This window comes from Artemia franciscana, chromosome 8 (genome assembly GCF_032884065.1).
Source record: "Artemia franciscana chromosome 8, ASM3288406v1, whole genome shotgun sequence".
Classification (NCBI taxonomy): Eukaryota; Metazoa; Arthropoda; class Branchiopoda; order Anostraca; family Artemiidae; genus Artemia; species Artemia franciscana.
The window spans coordinates 4,233,191-4,239,190 of NC_088870.1; positions in this window are offsets into that span (position 1 = coordinate 4,233,191).

Consider the following 6,000-nt stretch of genomic DNA (forward strand, 5'->3'; position numbering starts at 1 on the left):
TCTGGTTCAGTTCATCTTTCTCTCTCAAAATCTCTTGAAAATTTCACCTTCATGCCCTTAATCATAGTTATAATAGTAGTCACACTAGTAACATTGATATTAGTATTAAAAGTATTGAATGGTGGCAGTACTACTAGCAGCAGTAGTACTAACCTACTGCCTTTTGGTCAGTTGAACTTCTCTCTTGTTAAGTCATAGAAGTTTTAACTTAATACAATTAGCCATAACTATGAAATTGCTGATATGTCATTTTGATAACCTGTGTGTTCATATACTTCTTAAAATTTTCATCTCAATGCTCTTAGCCCTACAAGCAGTTGCAATTGAAGCAGTAGTAGTAGTAGTAGCTGCAGAAATGTAGCATTAACAGCAGAATTAGCAGTAGTGAACGCATATTGCCTTTTGGTGAGATGATCTTTCTCTTTAAGTATTCTCTAATAGTTACAGCTTAATACCCAAATCAATTCTTGATAAACACTATTTTGATAATGTGCATGCACATAGCATCTTTTGATTTAGTTCAAATTTCCCCTGAATACTGTAAATGGGGTAGTATGGTAGTAGTTGTAGTAGCTCTTTACGCTAAAGGTTGACTCTTTCTCTTAACTCTACTTCTTAAAACAGTAAAAAAACTTTAGCGTAAAGAGCGGGGCGTTGAAGAGGAAAAGCCCCTTTCATATACGGAGTAATTTCTGTTCATTTTAAGTTTTAATGTCGCTCCTTACTTTCATTTAAAAAAACTTGTTTTTTTTAATTTAATTTCTGGACGTTTTTTAATTAATGCATGTTTTGATCTTGGCTCTCCGCACATAAATAATTAAAACAAAATTTGCATATTAATTTTTTTTGGCTAAATGGCTTTCTCATACTTTTAATCAGAAGATTTTGAGAAAAGAGGAGAGAGGGAGGATGCCTAGTTGCCCTTCAATTTTTTGATTACTTAAAAAGGCAACCAGAACTAATAATTTTCTATATATAGGCAAATTTTCTTACGAACATTTTCATTTGTAAAAAGTAGAGGTAATTTACGAATTAACTTACGTAACGAACTTGTATATTCGTATGTTTTTATTGCGTATATGAGAGAGTTCAGCCCTCGTCGATACCTCGTTCTTTACACTAAAGTTTAATTTCTGTCCCAATTCCTTAAGAATGACCCTTGAATCACAAAGGCCGTAGAATAAATAGTTGAAATTACTAAAAATACTTTAGCGTAAAGAGCGAGGTATTACGAGGAGGTAAACCCCTCATATGTGCAATAATTTCTGCTTGTTTTAAGTTTTAATGCTGCTCCTCACTTTCAGTAGAAAAAAAACTTTTCATATTTATTTTTTCATTTTTTTTTAAATAATGCTAAAAATCCTGCGCCCCCTTCATTGAAAGTCTCTTCCCCCATGAGAAGTTTTTCCATGGAAAGATCCTCCCACGTAACCCCCTCCCCCCGTCAACTCTCCCTCCCAAGCCAAAAAACTCCCCCTGAAAACGTCCGTACACTTCCCAGTAACCATTACTATATGTAAACACAGGTCAAAGTTTGTAACTTGCAGCCCCTCCCACGGGGACCGCGGGGAGGTAAGGGAAAGTCAGTCGTCCCCAAAGACATAGTTATTAGGTTTGTCGACTATGGTGAATAAAATGGTTATCTCAGAATTCTGATCCGGTGACTTTGGGGAAAAAATGAGCGTGTGAGGGGGCCTAGGTGCCCTCCAATTTTTTTGGTCACTTAAAAAGGGTACTAGTACTTTTAATTTCTGTTAGAATGAGCCCTTTCGCGACATTCTAGGACTACTGGGTCGATACGATCACCCCTGGGAAAAAAAAACAAACAAAAAAAAAAACAAAAAAAAAACAAATAAACACGCATCCGTGATTTGTCTTCTGGCAAAAAATGCGAAATTCCGCATTTTTGTGGATAGGATCTTGAAACTTCTACAATAAGGTTCTCTGATACGCTGAATCTGATGGTGTGATTTTCGCTAAGATTGTATGACTTTTAGGGGGTATTTTCTCCTATTTTCTAAAATGAGGCAAATTTTCTCAGGCTCGTAACTTTCGATAGGTAAGACCAATCTTGATGAAAGTTATATATTTAAAATCAGCATTAAAATGCAATTTTTTTAAATGTAACTATTGGTATCAAAAATTCCATTTTTTAGAGTTTCGGTTACTCTTGAGCCGGGTCGCTCCTTACTACAGTTCGTTACCACGAACTGTTTGATAACATATACTATGTGTAAGCAATGAATGAATTTCCTAACTTACAGCCCACGTTCTTAGGACTGTTGGGAGGTTGACATCCCCAATGCTGTACCATTCAACAATACTGAAAAAATAAATATCTTAAAATTTCAATCGAAAATGTTTCTGTGGATGATATACTGGTGGAGGGGACTGACATCTCTCCATTCACTTTTGACATTCAAAAAGGTCACTATAACTTTCGACTTACGATCAAATGAGTTACGTCCGATCTAAAGCTCATGCAACTAGCCGTTCCATTAAAACCTTTTATGCCCTTGGCATAACTTACAACCCTTACCCATGGGCTCTGGGCGATTGTGTGCGCCCTAAAGACAATATTGTTTCATCTTTGTACTATTTATAATAAAATGGCTATTTTAAAATACCATTTAAATGTGATTTGGGAAAAGAGGATGCCAGGGAGGTGCACTAGTTGCTCTCCATCATGTTTGAATTTTAAAAGGGAACTAGAACTATACACTTCAAATCAAATGAACCTCTTCTGAAGTTCACAGGACTACCCCCTCCTTAAGAACTTTATACTCCCTTGGGGCACAACTTATAACCCTTCCGTCCAGACATTGGCGGATTCGGTCCACCCCAGAGCCTTATTATATGATCTTCGGACTATTTTTGAACAAATGGCTACCTCAAAATTTTATCGGATGCATTTGTGGAAAATAAAGTGTAAGGGGGGCTGCCCCCAATCACTTTGAATCTTAAAAAGGGAACTAGATAATCTGATTTCTAATGAAATGAGCCCACTCTGGAGTTTGTACCACCACCATTTCCATCAAAACCTTATATGCCCTCAGAGTGTAACCAGAGTGTAACCCCTTGCGATGAGGACTCTCTGGGGTGTTATCCTTAAAGACACAATTTCAAGACCTTTGAACAATGCTGAACAAAATGGCTATCCCAAAACTTTGATTAGATGTGTTTTGGGAATTGATGGGGTTAATGGGGGGGTGATTCTTTGCCCTCCAATCACTTTTAACTATTAAAAATGCCCTTTCAATTTCCAATCGAATGGGCTTTTTTGATGTTTCTAAGACTACAAATGGCCATCACAAAACTTCTATCAGATGCATTTTGGGGAAACACGAAGTGTGGGGAGGGGATGTTCGCCCTCCCAATACTTCAAATCTGAAAAAAGGGTACTATAACTTATGATTATACATCTAGTGAGCCCCTCCGAAGTGATAAGCGATTTAAAAGATTTTTCAAACTATTTTCTGATAAATCTCGGCGTTTAATCTCATCATTTGGCGTCTTATCTTTAAACTATCAATTTTACTGACCAACATGAGGTGGTCCGATCCATCATTAACAAGTAAATTGGCCTTGGAACCTTTCAATAACTGCCCATCAACGAATATATTATCTATTTTCTTTCAATAAAAACATTATATGGCCCCAGGGTACAACTTACAGCCTTTGCCCCGAGAGCGGCAGGAGGAGAGTTGTAGTCATTAAATACCTATCTCAAAATTTTGATTGGATGTGTTTGGAGAAATAGTGGGTGTGTGAGGGGTATTAGTCCCCCTCCAATCACTTTTTGACTATTAAAAGGGGCACAAGCTCCTTTAATTTCCAATCTTATGAGTCTTTTTCGAAGTTTCTACAACACAAAATAGCCATCTCAAAACTTCTGTAAGTTATATTTCGGGGAAATACGAGGTGTGGGTGAGGAGGAGGTATCCACCTTCTGATCACTCTGAATCTTAAAATCAGCACAAGCACTTCTGATTATCAATTCAATAAGCCCCCTACAGAGTTTATACAGTCAACTTTTCTATATAAGCCTTACATGCCCCCAGGTCAAAACTTACAACCCTTGTCATGAGGGCTGTGGGTGGGGGGGATGTCATTCTCAAAGACGATTTCCAGACCTTTTAACTACGTTGACGAAAATGGCTATCTCAAAATTTTGCCCTAGAATAACTTTCGACTATGGAAAAGGGCAATATCCTTTCAATTTCTAATTGTATGAGCCCTATTCGAAGTTTCTTCAACAACCCCTTCGATACGAAGTGCCCTGGTCTAAAACAAAAAAAAATATACATTGTGCCACATCGTTCTTTATTAAGGGAGCGCTATTGCACTGCCTATGACGCCTTATATACCCCTAGGGCACAACTTACAACCCTTACCCTAGGAGCTAGGGGGGGGGTCATACTCAAAAACATGATTTCGAGACCTATCAATAACATTAAACAAATGACAATCTCAAAATTTTGATTGAATATGCTTGGGGAAATAGTGGGTGTGGGAGAGGGGGTTAGTTAGCCTCCATGACTATCGACTATTAGAAAGGGCGCTAGCCCTTTCAATTTCCAATCAAATAAGCTCTCTTCAAAGTTTCTACGACAGCAAATGGCAATCTCAAAATTTCTATCAGAAGTATTTTGGGAAAATACGAGGTATAGGGGGTGTATCTACCCTCTAATCACTCTAAATCTTAAAAATGGCACTAGAACTTCCAATTACCGATTCAATGAGCCCCCTCCAAAGTTTATACAATCAATGTTTCTATATATACCTTGTATGCCCCCAGGGCATAACTTACAAACCTTACCCTGAGGGCCCTGGGGGAGGGGAGTTTCGTCCGCAAAGATATAATTTCCAGACCTTTTATTTACGTTGAAATAAATAGATGTCTCAAAATTTTGATTGTATGTGTTTGGGAAAAGGGTTTGCGTGGGAGGAGGATTACCTGCCCTCCAATCACTTTTGACTATTAAAAAGGGCACTGAAGCTTCTAATTTCTAATCAAATAATAAAAAGTGATTAATAAACATGATTAACAAAAATTTCGAAGTTTCTATGACAACATATGGCCATCTTAAAATGTCTCTCAGATGCATTTCGAGGAAATACGAGGTGTGGGGGGGATATCACCCTTCCATCACTCTGAATCACAAAAAGGGCGTTAAGACTTCTGATTAGCAATTCAAAATGCCCTCTCTGTAGTTTATACGATGACACTTTCTATAAGAACCTTTTATGTCCCTTGGGCATAACTTACAAGCCTTGCCTTGAGGGATGATCCCTTGCCTTGTCATTCTCAAAGGCATAGTTTCTCGACCTTTCCACTACGTTGAAAAAATGACTATCTCAGGATTTTGATTAGATGTGTTTGGGGAAATGGCGGGTGGGGGGAGGGGGGTTAGTGGCCCTCCATTCACTTTCGGCTATTAAAAAGGGCACTAGGCCCTACAATTTTCGATCGAATGAGCCCTTTTGGAAGTTTCTACGACAAAACCTTCGATACAAAGGGCCCTGGTCTAAAACCAAAAAACAACAAAACAAGTGGAAAAAATATACATTGCACCAATAACACACTTTAACTAGGCAGTGCTATTGCCCTGCCTATGATACTCAAAAGTTGATTTTTTTCAATAGACAGAGGGCCTTGGCATTGGTATGGTTAGACCCGTAGAAATCGAAATTTTTGGTTTTCTACAGATCAAATCTCCTCTCCGGAGGTAATTTACCCCGCTAAGAGTATGTTGGTACATTTTTTTTTCAAAAAATTAAGATACAAAATTTTAAGGTTGATAAGTTTAAAGTGCTTGAAATCAGTAGCTAAGGAAATTTCTCTATGACAAATACTGTTTTCAGATTTTTGGTTTTAGAGTTTCGGTTTCGGCTACTGCTGGCAAGAGCAAAACTTTAGTTGCTAGTAAATTAAATGGTTTTAAAAATGGATATTAAAGAATAAAGTGTCTGCTTGATCGGGACGAAGGTGTAAGAGGT